Consider the following 12,939-nt stretch of genomic DNA (forward strand, 5'->3'; position numbering starts at 1 on the left):
GATTAAAACCCTGAAAGATTAATGACCACCGCATTAACCGCTGGTTTGAATTGGCCATTCGAGAAGACCAAGGGGTTATGATCCGTGTATACTACCACAGGCGTAGAGCTACCACCAACATACACTTCAAAGTGTTGAAGAGCCAGGAGCAGGGCTAGAGCTTCTTTTTCAATAGTGCTATAATTTCGCTTTGCTGCAATAACACTGCACCTGCCCCCAATGCGCTTGCATCCACCTCTTATTTAAAAGGTTTTGAAAAATCAGCGGCGGAGAGACCCTGCGCACTACATAAAAGATCTTTTGCTACGTTAAAAGCATTATTGCATTTACTGGTCCATGCAAAAATTTTGGACGTACTTAACAAGTCCGTTAAAGGACATACCATAGAGGAAAAGTTTTTGCAGAAGGCACGGTAATATCCAATCATGCCTAAAAAACGCCGTAGCGCCCTCTTCTATTTGGGAATGGGAAAGTCACTAATTGCCTCTACCTTGGCATTAACATTTGTCGCACCTGTCCATGGCCAACTTGCTTACTCAGGTAAGCGACTACAGCTTTTCCAAACTCACATTTCTTTAAGTTGACTGTCAAAGACGCTTTATCTAAGCGAGAAAAGACCTCACGCAACGAGTTTAAGTGGGCATTCCACGAATTAGAATAAACAACGACGTCGTCCAGATAGGCTTCGCAGTTCTTTACACCTGATAAAACCTTTTGCATTAGCCTTTGGAAGGTAGCTAGAGCATTTCGCATTCCAAAGGCCATGACGGTGTATTGTAAAAATTTATCTGGTGTACAAATGCGGAGATGTCCGACGCACGTTGTGTAAGCGGCACTTGCCAGTAACCTTTCAATAAGTCTAGTTTTGTTACAAACGATGAGGCACCAACACGGTGCACACAATCCTCCATCCGAGGTAACTAAAAACAATCTGGTTTCGTTACGCTATTGACTTTTCTATAATCGGTGCAGAATCTAACAGACTTATCGGATTTTGGCACCAGTAAACACACTGGCAAACACAGTGAGCTCCACGGGCTCGAGCTAGGCACCGCCAAACCATGCGTAAGCAAATAATCTACCTCTTTACTTATCTCTTCTCTCTTCTTTGGATTAACCCGATAAGGGTGTTGTTTTATCGGGGACGGCTGTAAAAGCTCGACATCATGGAACAAAACGTGAGTTTGTCTGGGGATGTCTGAAAAGAGAGAAGAGAATTCATGAAACCACGTCTGTTCTCTAAGAATATGAGAGGTAGGATAAATGTTCTTTTAGATTGTTTAAAATATTAGAATTTGACAATTTGCTGTCAGCAATTTTGTCATAATGCTTTAATCCATCATCCTCAGGATTAACTTCAATTGGCAGAGGGGAAACGGCCACCACTGAGGACACCTCCACTGCAGGCTTCACAGACGTTTCCCTATTCACATTAGGTTTTAACATGTTGATGTGACACACACGACTTTTCTTTCACCTCTCAAGAGTACAAATTTGATAATTAACTTCGTTAATTTTCTTTTCCACCACATAGGGTCTAGAAAACCTGGCCTGCAACGACGACCCTGGGAGAGGAAGTAACACCAAGACCAAATCCCCTGGTTTTAAATTACGTGCCACACTCTTAACATCAAAATGTTTCTTCATTTGTTGTTGTTTAAAACCCAAGTTTGACTTTGCCACTTTCAACAATCAATTTAAACGCTGTCGCATTTGAGTCACATACTCACATACTGTCACGGTTTTTTTCTCCGATGATAAAAACTGCTCTTTTAAAAGTTTCAGAGGGCCCCACACAGTGTGTTCAAAGACCAGCTCAGCCGAACTGAAGCCTAATGATTCCTGCACCGTCTCACGTACCCCAAACATCAGCATCGGGAGCCCTTCATCCCAGTTCTTTCCCGTTTACAGACAGAAAGCCCGGAGCATGGACTTGAGAGTTTGATGGAATCTCTCCAACATGCTTTGCGACTCCGGATGGAAGGCAGTCGACAACTGATGCTTGACAGCTAGTTCACAAAGAACCTGAGAAAACAGCTTCGAGGTAAACTTAGACCCCTGATCAGTTTGTATCACTTTAGGCAACCCAAACAATGAAAAAATTTTTAATATTTCTTTCGTCACCAGCTTAGCTTTTATACTGCGCATTGGAACGGGCTCCGGAAAACGAGTGGCAGCACACATAAAAGTGAGTATAAATTGGTGACCTGCTTTCGATTTTGGCAAAGGACCCACACAATCAATAATCACATGCTCAAATGGTTTTCCCATTACAGGAATTGGGTGTAAAGGAGCCGGAGGAACACTCTGATTCGGCTTGCCAGTCACCTGACAAACATGGCACGATTTGCAATGAGCAACAACATCGGCCTTCAAGCCCGGCCAAAAAAATGATCGTAAAATACGGTCATATGTCTTTGTAATTCCCAAATGGCCAGAGAAAACATGGTCATGAGCCAGATTTAATATCTGTCGTCGATAAGTTACAGCCATCTCAATTTGTTGAACAATATCAACATTTTCCCATCGTCTCATTAATACTTCGCCATCTAGATAAAACGTTACATTTTTATTAGGTATCATTAGCTCATCAGAAACAGCTTTAAAATATTTCGCTAATGTTACATCAGCCCTCTGCGCTGCCGCCAATTGCGAACGACCCATTTGTAAGGGTGCAATAGTTTCATCAGACAAAGTTGGTTTGACATAAAATTTTTCTGTAATAGGTGTTTGTAAAAAGGAATCAGACAAATCGACAACATCATCAAGGTTCCGTGCCTGTGCACGTGTAACTGCACATAATGGAAATACTGTAGGCAAGTTGGAAACAAAATCATCATTAACATCAGTTACTGGTTTTTCTGTCACAATTGGGCGAGGGAAAACACCCCCACCTGCCAGATCATTTCTTAGAATTAAATGAACTCCTTTAACAGGGAGTTTGGTACAAATACCGACACATACTTCACCAGTCACTATTTCTGTTTCAAGGTGTATATTATGAAGTGGGACTGCGATACAGCCTGCTCCGATGCCACGTAAAATAACATCAGTACCCGTATAGGTTGTCTGAGACAGTGAAAGTGTACCAGCTAACATCAGAGTCCGTGCTGCACCTGTATCTCGCAGTATGGACACTGATCTGCGAACGCCTTCTGGGCTGTCTGCCACCCACCCCTGTAACATGAAGGGCTTATACACTGCCACCGTTTGCTCAGGTAAAATCTGATTCGCTTGTTTTTTTAAACAAAATTTGAATTCACAGAATTTGACTTCACTGATGTATTTTTTTTCTTCCAGGCCTCACTGTCTGAAATCAGATGATCAGCAGCTAAACAATAAAAACAGACTGTACCTCCCCCTGAGCAATACTGAGAACTTCTAAAAAAAAAACGACTCTTGCAGGTTTCACACTGCCTGCTGAAGGTTTCACCTGCCCTTTGACCCCACGGGCATCGTATTTATCCGTTCTCACAGTAGAAGAGAATACAGTACAGTGTGTCAACACAAACTCGTCAGCCAAAACAGCGGCTGCTGACAATGACGTGACTTTTTGCTCATTTAGGTGCAATACGACATTTTCAAAAACACAATTTTTAAAATCCTCCAACAAGGTTAACACTAGAAGCGCCGCGCCAGTGTCACCTACTAAAAGCGCGGTTCAGCGGTCATTTGACCGCCTATTGTTTTGAATGGGAAGCTGTTGCTGACACACAATGATCGCTAGATGGCGCTTTTACCAAGAGCAAATAGTTTAGCTCCAAGATAAACTTGCACTTGGACAATGCGCCATTCATTCTCGCGTTGATAATCAGCGGTATCTTTTTTCATATTCAACTGAGAAAAGCTCTACTTAATTTTATATCGTATGGAGAACATTTAATCGTTTTTTCATTCTATTTGAAACTTCTGAACGTCTTGGATGGAGCAGGAGCAGCGATTCAGTTCTGAACTCGCTTCCGTGAAATTATCGCTAAAACAATAATGTGTTTAAATAAATCAGATCTACCACAGCAGATAATAAACTATGCTATGTCATAACCGAATCAAACACCACGATAATGCCTCGTTTCGTTCGTCGGGAACGTGGTTCACTTGGCCGCGGTGTATTATAAACCTGCGGAATGTTTCACTGTTTATGCCCACATAAGATTCATGTAATAAAAGCGAGTGAAATGTGGAAGTGGCCACTCAATGAGAACTAAATCAAAGATTTCGGTAACTACACTGAGTGTATAGTGATACTAAACAGCTGAACAACTTTATCGTTTACCTCTGAGAAAAAAAGCTGTATTTTGTTTGTTTATATTTAAAATTTTTATAACAGTACAAGCAGACCCACACACACACACACACACACCTCCCCTGAGCCCTCGGTAAACATCCAATCACCGTCGGTATGCAAATGAGTCAAGACGTAGCCTAACGTGGTGTCGTGTCGGATTTCAGCGGTCACGGAGAGGAAAGACTTTTGAAACAGACTGGACGAAACTTTATATCAACAATATATTTAATATATACATTTTAGGAATATATTAACATGTGCAGACAAATATATTTGAGGGTGCGCTGCCCCTCTTGCCCTGCGTAGAGCCGGCCTCGATTACTCACACACACACATATTACACACACATATGAATTAGTTTCAGCTGAAACTCATGATCAATGGTGTTGGGGTACTTATGTAGTGATAATTAGTTTCAGCCAAATCATTAAAACTAACAATAGACTATGGCACTCTCTTGAGAGGGGATATGAAGGTGTTATTCATTTATTTATTCAATTCTACATATAAACAAACAAAATACAGCTATTTTTCTCAAAAAAGTGAAGTTGTTCAGCTGTTTAGTGTCACTATGTCATAACCAGTGAAACAACGTGGACTCATCGCTGTGCTTGTTGTAACTGAAAAAAACACTGCAACTGTTTCAAAGTCTTTCCTCTCCGTGACCGCTGAAATCCGACACGACACCACGTTAGGCTACGTCTTGACTCATTTGCATACCGACGGTGATTGGATGTTTACCGAGGGCTCAGGGGAGGTGTGTGTGTGTGTGTGTGTGGGTCTGCTTGTACTGTTATAAAAATTCTAAATATAAACAAACAAAATACAGCTTTTTTTTCTCAGAGGTAAACGATAAAGTTGTTCAGCTGTTTAGTATCACTATACACTCAGTGTAGTTACCGAAATCTTTGATTTAGTTCTCATTGAGTGGCCACTTCCACATTTCACTCGCTTTTATTACATGAATCTTATGTGGGCATAAACAGTGAAACATTCCGCAGGTTTATAATACACCGCGGCCAAGTGAACCATGTTCCCGACGAACGAAACGAGGCATAATCGTGGTGTTTGATTCGGTTATGACATAGCATAGTTTATTATCTGCTGTGGTAGATCTGATTTATTCAAACACGTTAATAAAGCTTTATATCCTCAGGATGGGTCATTGCATTTTTTAGAGATAATTGCAACAGAAATTTTTAAACAGAATGAACAAACTAATGAATTTTCTTGAAACGTTATAAAATAAAGTAAAGCTAAATCCTCTAAATCTCCTCATAAAATATCGCTGATTATCAACGCCAGAATGAATGGCGAATTGTCAATATTTCACGGATAAAATATATATATATATATATATATATATATATATATATACATATAATAAACTGCATATATGGAATGAAACCTGAGACAGTTACACACTGAATGACGCATAGATAGTATGCGCGATTCCTTGCGCCATCTGCTGAGAGAAATGAGAATCGCAGGTTGGAAAAGGCAGGAAACGGCATGACCGGCGCGCAGCTGTCAGCGATTTCACGTAAATAAGAGCAAAATAGCTTTATACTGGCTTTTACTGGTGCGATTTTGAAAATTTAAGCATACAGGGTTAAGCTCGCAGATCTAGGAAAAGTCATGGAAGGAGGGTCCTGGAATTTGAACGAGTGTGAAGTATTATTATTTGTTTACCCCCTTGCGGTCAAATGACCGCTGCTCGGCGCTTCTAGTGTTAACTCTTTAAGAGCCTCAAAAGTGGTAGCTTTCGTTGCAGCACACCACTTTTCAAACAATGTTTGTTTTTCACGGGCAAATTCAACAAGGGTTTGTCTATCGGCCTTCCTATGGGAACTAAATTTTTGTCTGTAAGCCTCGGGCACTAACTCATAGGCACGTAGAACCGTTTGTTTGACCGCGTCGTAATCCAGACTTTGTTCAATAGGCAACGCAGAGCACACATCCTGCGCTTTACCAGTCCACTTACATTGTAACATAAGATCCCACATTGCTCTCGGCCACTGTAACATAGCCGCCACATGCTCAAAAGCTATGAAATAGCTGTCCACCTCGGTCTCTTTAAAAGGAGGTACTAAAACAATATGTTTGCTTACTCAAACTGGGGCTGGGGAGGTAGTTACTGGGGCAGAAACGAGAGAAGAAGAACCCGGCGCAGCCGCTGCAGGTAACTGAGCAAATGACGAAGAGGCAGGGGAACTCTCCGGCACGCTCTTAGCCCGGTGTAGCCGGCTGAATTCTCGCCGAAAATGTTCCCTCTCCATCTCAAGCTCCAGCTCCGGCAACCGTAGTCTTTGAGCCTTTGTTTCCTCTCGTTTTATTTCCAGCTTTACTTCCCTCGTTTTTAGAACCAAAAGTTGTTCTGATCTGTCAATTGGTGTTATTGTGGGTGGTGTAATTACCTTATGCCTGGGGGCCGTGGAGGGCGACTGTGGCGCAACCGATGGCTTACCTCCGTCGGCATTGAAGCGTCCTTGTCCTCAGTGTACTCTCCAGCCACCTTAGTTAAAATTTGCTGAACAATTAATGTGTCAAGCAATATTTTTTTATCTCCTTTTTAAGACCCTTACGTGGCACGTCAACTTCAAAAAATTCAGCAATGCTGAACAAATCGTCTTTGCGACACCGGTCAAATTCCTCCAAAGTAGGATCTAGCATAAAGGCTATTAAATCGAAAGCCATTATTTATAACTACTGTTCAACCTCAGAAGGCAGCCAAACAAACCAAAGCCGAGTATGCTCGGCAATGGACAAGCCCCCACTTGTTACTGAGGCAATGGACGAGTCCCCACTTGTTACTGGAGGGCAATGGACGAGTCCCCACTTGTTACTGGAGGGCAATGGACGAGTCCCCACTTGTTACGACCCCCGAGTCTAGGATTCAGGGACGCAACAAAAGATAAAATAAAAAAAAGAGAACCTTTTCAACCAGGTTTGAGTGTATGTGGTCTTTTTTTTTTTTTCTTTTACACACACACACACGCACACACAGAGGAAGCTCTTGGCTTCAGGGTTGGGCCAAGGCCAAAACAATAAACAAACCACCCCCCCATCTCCTCCCATAAGACAACTAACCTACAAAAAAAAACTATAAACAAAAAAACACAAGCTTACCTAACTCCCTACCTGAACACAAAAACAGGAGAAAACGGGTTTTAACAAAAATGGCACCCAACCCCTACTGCTTTGAAAAAAAGTACAGTATATACAAACAAAAGGAATATTTACAATATTTATAACAAAAAGAACATATAAATAAAAAATAGGAACAAAACCAACACTTAACACCCAACTCACAAGTTACCAGCGCGACCCAACAGTTTGTATATAACAGCACAACACAATCCAACATCTCAAAACCAACAACAGCGCGCCTTCCGGCTTTCATCGGCCAGTTTAAAAGGATGTGCTACTCCAGGGCCAGCCAATCCCGATGCACGTCACGGCACGCTCAATCAGGGCGGGGCTTCCTGTGACAAGGAGAGCGAGGGAGAGAGAGAAAGGAAGGGAGAGAGAGAGAGAGCGGCACCAGCAGCCACGCATGCGCACAGCAGCAGCATATTTTTACATCTCATCTGTTTCAATCTCTCAGTTTTTGGCACCAGTATACTAATCACCCACCTGATCTTCCATCATTTGCACTTGTTTCTCACTGGTTAATGTCTTATTTTAGATGTTTTTTTTATTAACTCATTAATTATTCTTGAATGATTTATAGGTCATTGTGCTACTTAACCAACTGAAAGCTTTACTCTTAAACTGGATGAGAGCCAAAAAAGTCCACTAAGAAAGACTGGAGAAAAAAAAAAAATAATTTAAAGACTACACAAAAAATACAAAAATGTCCTGCTCTTTGGATGCAAAACAGTGCCCAAGCCAAGTGTGGTACTGATGTAAGAAAAGTATTTGTATTTTTGCCTTTTTAAGAAATTACATGTATACTTCTTGTTTTGTTGGAATAGTTTAAAATAAATAGTACATGGGTGGAACTGAACCTGATGTTTTATGTAAACATTATTATTAAACTTCACAGAAACAGATAAAAAATTTGCCTGATTTTACTGAAAATTATTTCACAGCTTAAGAATACTGTAAGTCTTTACCATTTTTATGCAAAGATTGTGTCTTTTGCTTTTGCTATTTTTTTCAGTGCTCCAGGTTGTCTGTTGGCTCCCTTGCCTTGGCAGGGTTTCCTGGTTTATTGGATTTCTCCCTGAAGCACATGTCAGGCAGATGCCTTAGAGGCTACAGTAGCTCTGAAGCAGTTGCAGGAATTTATGACAAAGATTGGCTATTATGTGCATGTGACAACAATATCACAAATTCTCCCAAATTTAGCTTCAGTTTCAAGGAAATAAAAATACAGTACTCCTTAACAAAGGCCACATGCAGTTACAACTGAGCTTTGCAAAAATGCAAGTTGTCAGATGTGACTAAAATCTATTTATTTGGCCACAGCACCAAATCATATGTCTGGTGAAAATCCAGTTCCTAAGAAAATCTGCTGCCCTCTCCCAGAAAGGCATTAATCAGGATAAGCTTCACCCTCCAAAATGACAATGACCCAAAACACACATCAAAACTGACTGCACAGTGGTGTAAGGAGAAAAAGGTGAATGTGCTTGAATAGCATAGTCAGAAATCATTTTGTAACAGCTTACATGAGTGGTCTAGTCAAATAGGTGGCAATGATTTTTCATACCTACTCTAGTTCTCTAGTATTTTTACATGAAAAGTGATGACATACAACATTGTCATTTACGTACAGAATTGATATGTTAAAATAGTATTAACAGCATGTGTTAATACTACAGTAAAACTATTTTACAACCTGCTTAAACTTACAGAAGGGTTAGGGTGTGCCTAAAATGCCTTGTTGATAAGTGAGATAATATCAGGAAGAGCAGATTTACTGTGCTGATATGAAGTTTATTATAACTCACACACTTTTGAAAGAGTATATATTTATATTTTTATCAATAAATCGCAAACATTTATCAGCCTTTTGATCAAAACCCTGCTTTTTGTAAAGTGAAAGTACAGGCCGAGGGTTCCCGCACGGCAAAGAACAGCTTTATTTCAGTCATAAATTCACAATCACATTCCAGCTATTATTTCCAGCCATAATCAAGTAATGGATGCACGCATGCGCTTCTTGTTTTGACAGTGAGCATCACATGATCATGTGACAGGGCGAGAAAATTATCTAATAACAAGGGTTAAAAAAGCAAAGAAAAGTAACCCCCCCCCCACACTCCTTATTTTATTTTCCTATTTTTTCTTTTATTTTATGCTTGTTAGAACTCTTGTAAGTAAATGACATCATTCATGTATTTCCACTCCACACCTGCAGAGGGTATAGTGTGACGCTTTAGGAGTTTACCTAGGAGACCTGCAGCTCGAGTTTCAAGTCATATTAACTGCACTCGAGCAACGCAATAACGTGTCTGTCTCCTTATCATACACAGGTATGGACTAAAACTCTTGTTTTGGTTTGTGTGACATATTTATCAACTTTACTCAGAGGAAATGTTGAGAGATATGTTGAAAAGTGTTAGATGAATTTGGTTAAAGTATATGGGAAACAGTAAATCCACTCATGGTTAGCAAAATTGGCCGAATGCTACAAATTAGCTAATAATAACCATGACTTTTACCAGGGGAGGAGAAGTCTATTTTCAACTGTTACTGACCAGGTTGTAAGACTATCTGATGTCACGGCTTTGCTCCCTCGTCGGGAATGTAAATCTCACGGCAGTCAAATATCTGATACTGGGTCTGACATTTCTTTCAGTGGTCTCTGTAAGCAGATTGATGCTGCTCTACAGGAGAGGTTTAGTGAGGTTGGGGTTATTAGGGCAGTGCTCAAGATAACTAAACCAGGTACCTTTAGAGACATGCTCACTAACTATGGGGGTTTAACTGTAAATGGGGAAAAGAAGAGACTTCTCTGTGCACATGTGAGAGATGAAGGTGTAGCCGAACTCTTTCATGAGCTCAGTAATGCTAAACAACATGACAAAGAAAGTCCACACTGGTTTTTCTATAGACTTATAGGGTTAAAACAGAGAGTTCTTTTTGAGTCACAGCAGCCAGGTGTGGAGTTTAACTATGATACTCGACTGGTTCAAGGTACTTTTCTGCACACTTTGTATCAAGGACTAAATGACAAGGACAGTTATGTTAGGCAGGACATCAAACCTTTCCTTGCTGACACACAGGTTAGTGATGACTCGCTGTTGGAGCAGCTGACCAAGTTAACCATGGAGAAAGAAGGGAGGGTAAAGCGCCTTGATGCTGTGGCCAAGCCCAGGTCAGTGACAGCGAGTGTAGCTCAATCTGACATTACTGTACCAACTGATGTGACAAAGCAGACCCAAATTAATGCCGAGTTGCAGGCTAACTGTGAAGCTATCCGAGAGCTGACTGCTCAAGTGTCCTTGCTGACCCGACATATGACGCTGGTGAATCAGACTGTTGACTGTACACCGACTGGTAGCTCTAATACACCTGTTAAGCACCCACTATCCCAGATGGCTGAGAAAAAGGGTAGATGCCCTGACTAATGAAAGAGACAATGAACTGTCCCTATTGCTTTCTGTGTCGTCAGACAGGGCATAGAGCTATTGGATGTTTGCAGCAACGGAAACCTTTAAACGGGAAGAGGTCACTGGAGAAGGGCAGCCGGTGACCGTGAACAGTCCTAAGCCCACAGATACAGCTAAATTGTCAGCTGCCCCATGCCATTTAGACCCAAAGAAACATGTGGCCCAGCTTATTGGAAATCGTTGCATCATTTCCTGTAATATCAATGGTGTGCCAATAAAAATGGTTTTAGATTCAGGAGCCCAAGTGACAATGGTCAGCAAAACTTGGGCGGTTGGGGCATCACCCCACATCAAAATCCAGCCCTTTCATTCACTTTTGAACAGCACGTCAATTGAAATCTCAGCAGCCAATGGCACTGAAATACCGCTTGAGGGATGGATAGAAGTTGACCGACAGATTCCTAGCAGGCACCATGGGTCTGTAACAATCAGAGTCCCCCTCTTAGTAAGTCAGAACTGCCAGTACCCCTTGTTAAGTAGCAACGTCGAAATTATTAAAGAACATGGCAACACTGTGGATGTGACCGCTATCCTGACAGATTCTTTGCGTATTCCACAGAGCACTGTGGAGACACTGATCTCTCTCCTCCAGGTCATAACTACTAGTGAGCCAGCACCATGTGTTGTACGCATCAGTAAAAAAGGTGTTACCATCCCTGCTGGTAAAGTCAATGAGGTCCGGTGTCGAGTTAAGGGGATACCAGGGAACTGCACCATGCTGTTCCAACCTCTCACTGAGAATACTTGTCCAGTGGGTTTAGATCTGTTTCCGTTATTGGTAGATGTTCCCTTGGGGACATCAAAATGCATTTAAATTCCCATTCAGAACTCAACCCAGCACACCATTTACCTGAGTCAAAGAACAGTTCTGGGTATGCTGGAAGAAATTGCTGATGTAAAGCCTGTTCTGAATCCCAATCACATGCCTAGTGAGTTCGTTCAGACCTGTGCAGCTCAATTACAGACAGATTACTCGAGCTATCACCATCAAGGGCTTGATCAACAGGCAGTGTCCAGGTCCAGAGACAAATGGCACCCTCCAGTGGATGCATCACATCTAGCGGTGGAGGAGCAAAAAAACGTCAGACAAATGCTATATGAAGAGTCTGCAGCCTTTGCCAAAGACGAGGCTGATATTGGGTGTATCCCGGGATTACAACTGTGTCAGGATGAACTAACCTAGGCGACCAGAAGACTTAGCTTTAGCGATTAGCCCAATGTAGCGTGGATGGTGAACCCAAACGCGGAAAAAAGCGAGTAGGTAGGATAACCACGCTTGTTAGTCTAAGGACTTTCACAGAAGGGGAGCAAGGGAAAAACACAAATTTAACCCGCGTCCTATAAACACACACTCAAGATCAGAAAGCGAAACCCAAATAAAGTGAGTACTCACGAACCGATGATGGACAACCAGAACCGACATGGGCTGAACTCAATGACTGAGCGCTGAATCGTGGTTTGTTTACTCCTCTTATACTTCCTGATTTGCGACCGCTCTACTTCCGGGTCCTAGTGCCGGTCGCCGATTGAGTGTGCATGACAGTACCCCCCTGTCCAGGACCGGCTCCTGACGGTCCTGGGGTGGAGGATACCCGACGACGGTAGTCCCGGATTAATTCGGGGTCGAGAATGAACCGGGACGGAATCCAGGATCGTTCCTCGGGGCCGTAGCCTTCCCAATCGACCAGGTACTGGGTGCCCCTGCCCCGAGGGCGTGAGTCGAGGATCCGGCGCACGGTGTAAGCGGGACCACCGTCGATAATCCGGGGAGGAGGAGCAGGGGGGTGGGTGGATTCATTGGAGAGGTGGTGAAGTGTTTTAGTTGGGAGGTGTGGAAAACTGGGTGGATCCGGAGCGCCGCAGGCAGCTGGAGCCGGTAGGTGACAGGGTTTATCCGGTGGGTGATGCGGTATGGGCCGATGAACCTGGGAGATAGCTTGCGGGATTCTGTGTGTAGGTGCAGATTCCTTGTGGAGAGCCATACCTTGTCACCTACGTGGTACAATCGTCCCGGAGGGTGTCGGCGGCGAT

Source organism: Clarias gariepinus, chromosome 11 (genome assembly GCF_024256425.1).
Source record: "Clarias gariepinus isolate MV-2021 ecotype Netherlands chromosome 11, CGAR_prim_01v2, whole genome shotgun sequence".
NCBI lineage: Eukaryota > Metazoa > Chordata > Actinopteri > Siluriformes > Clariidae > Clarias > Clarias gariepinus.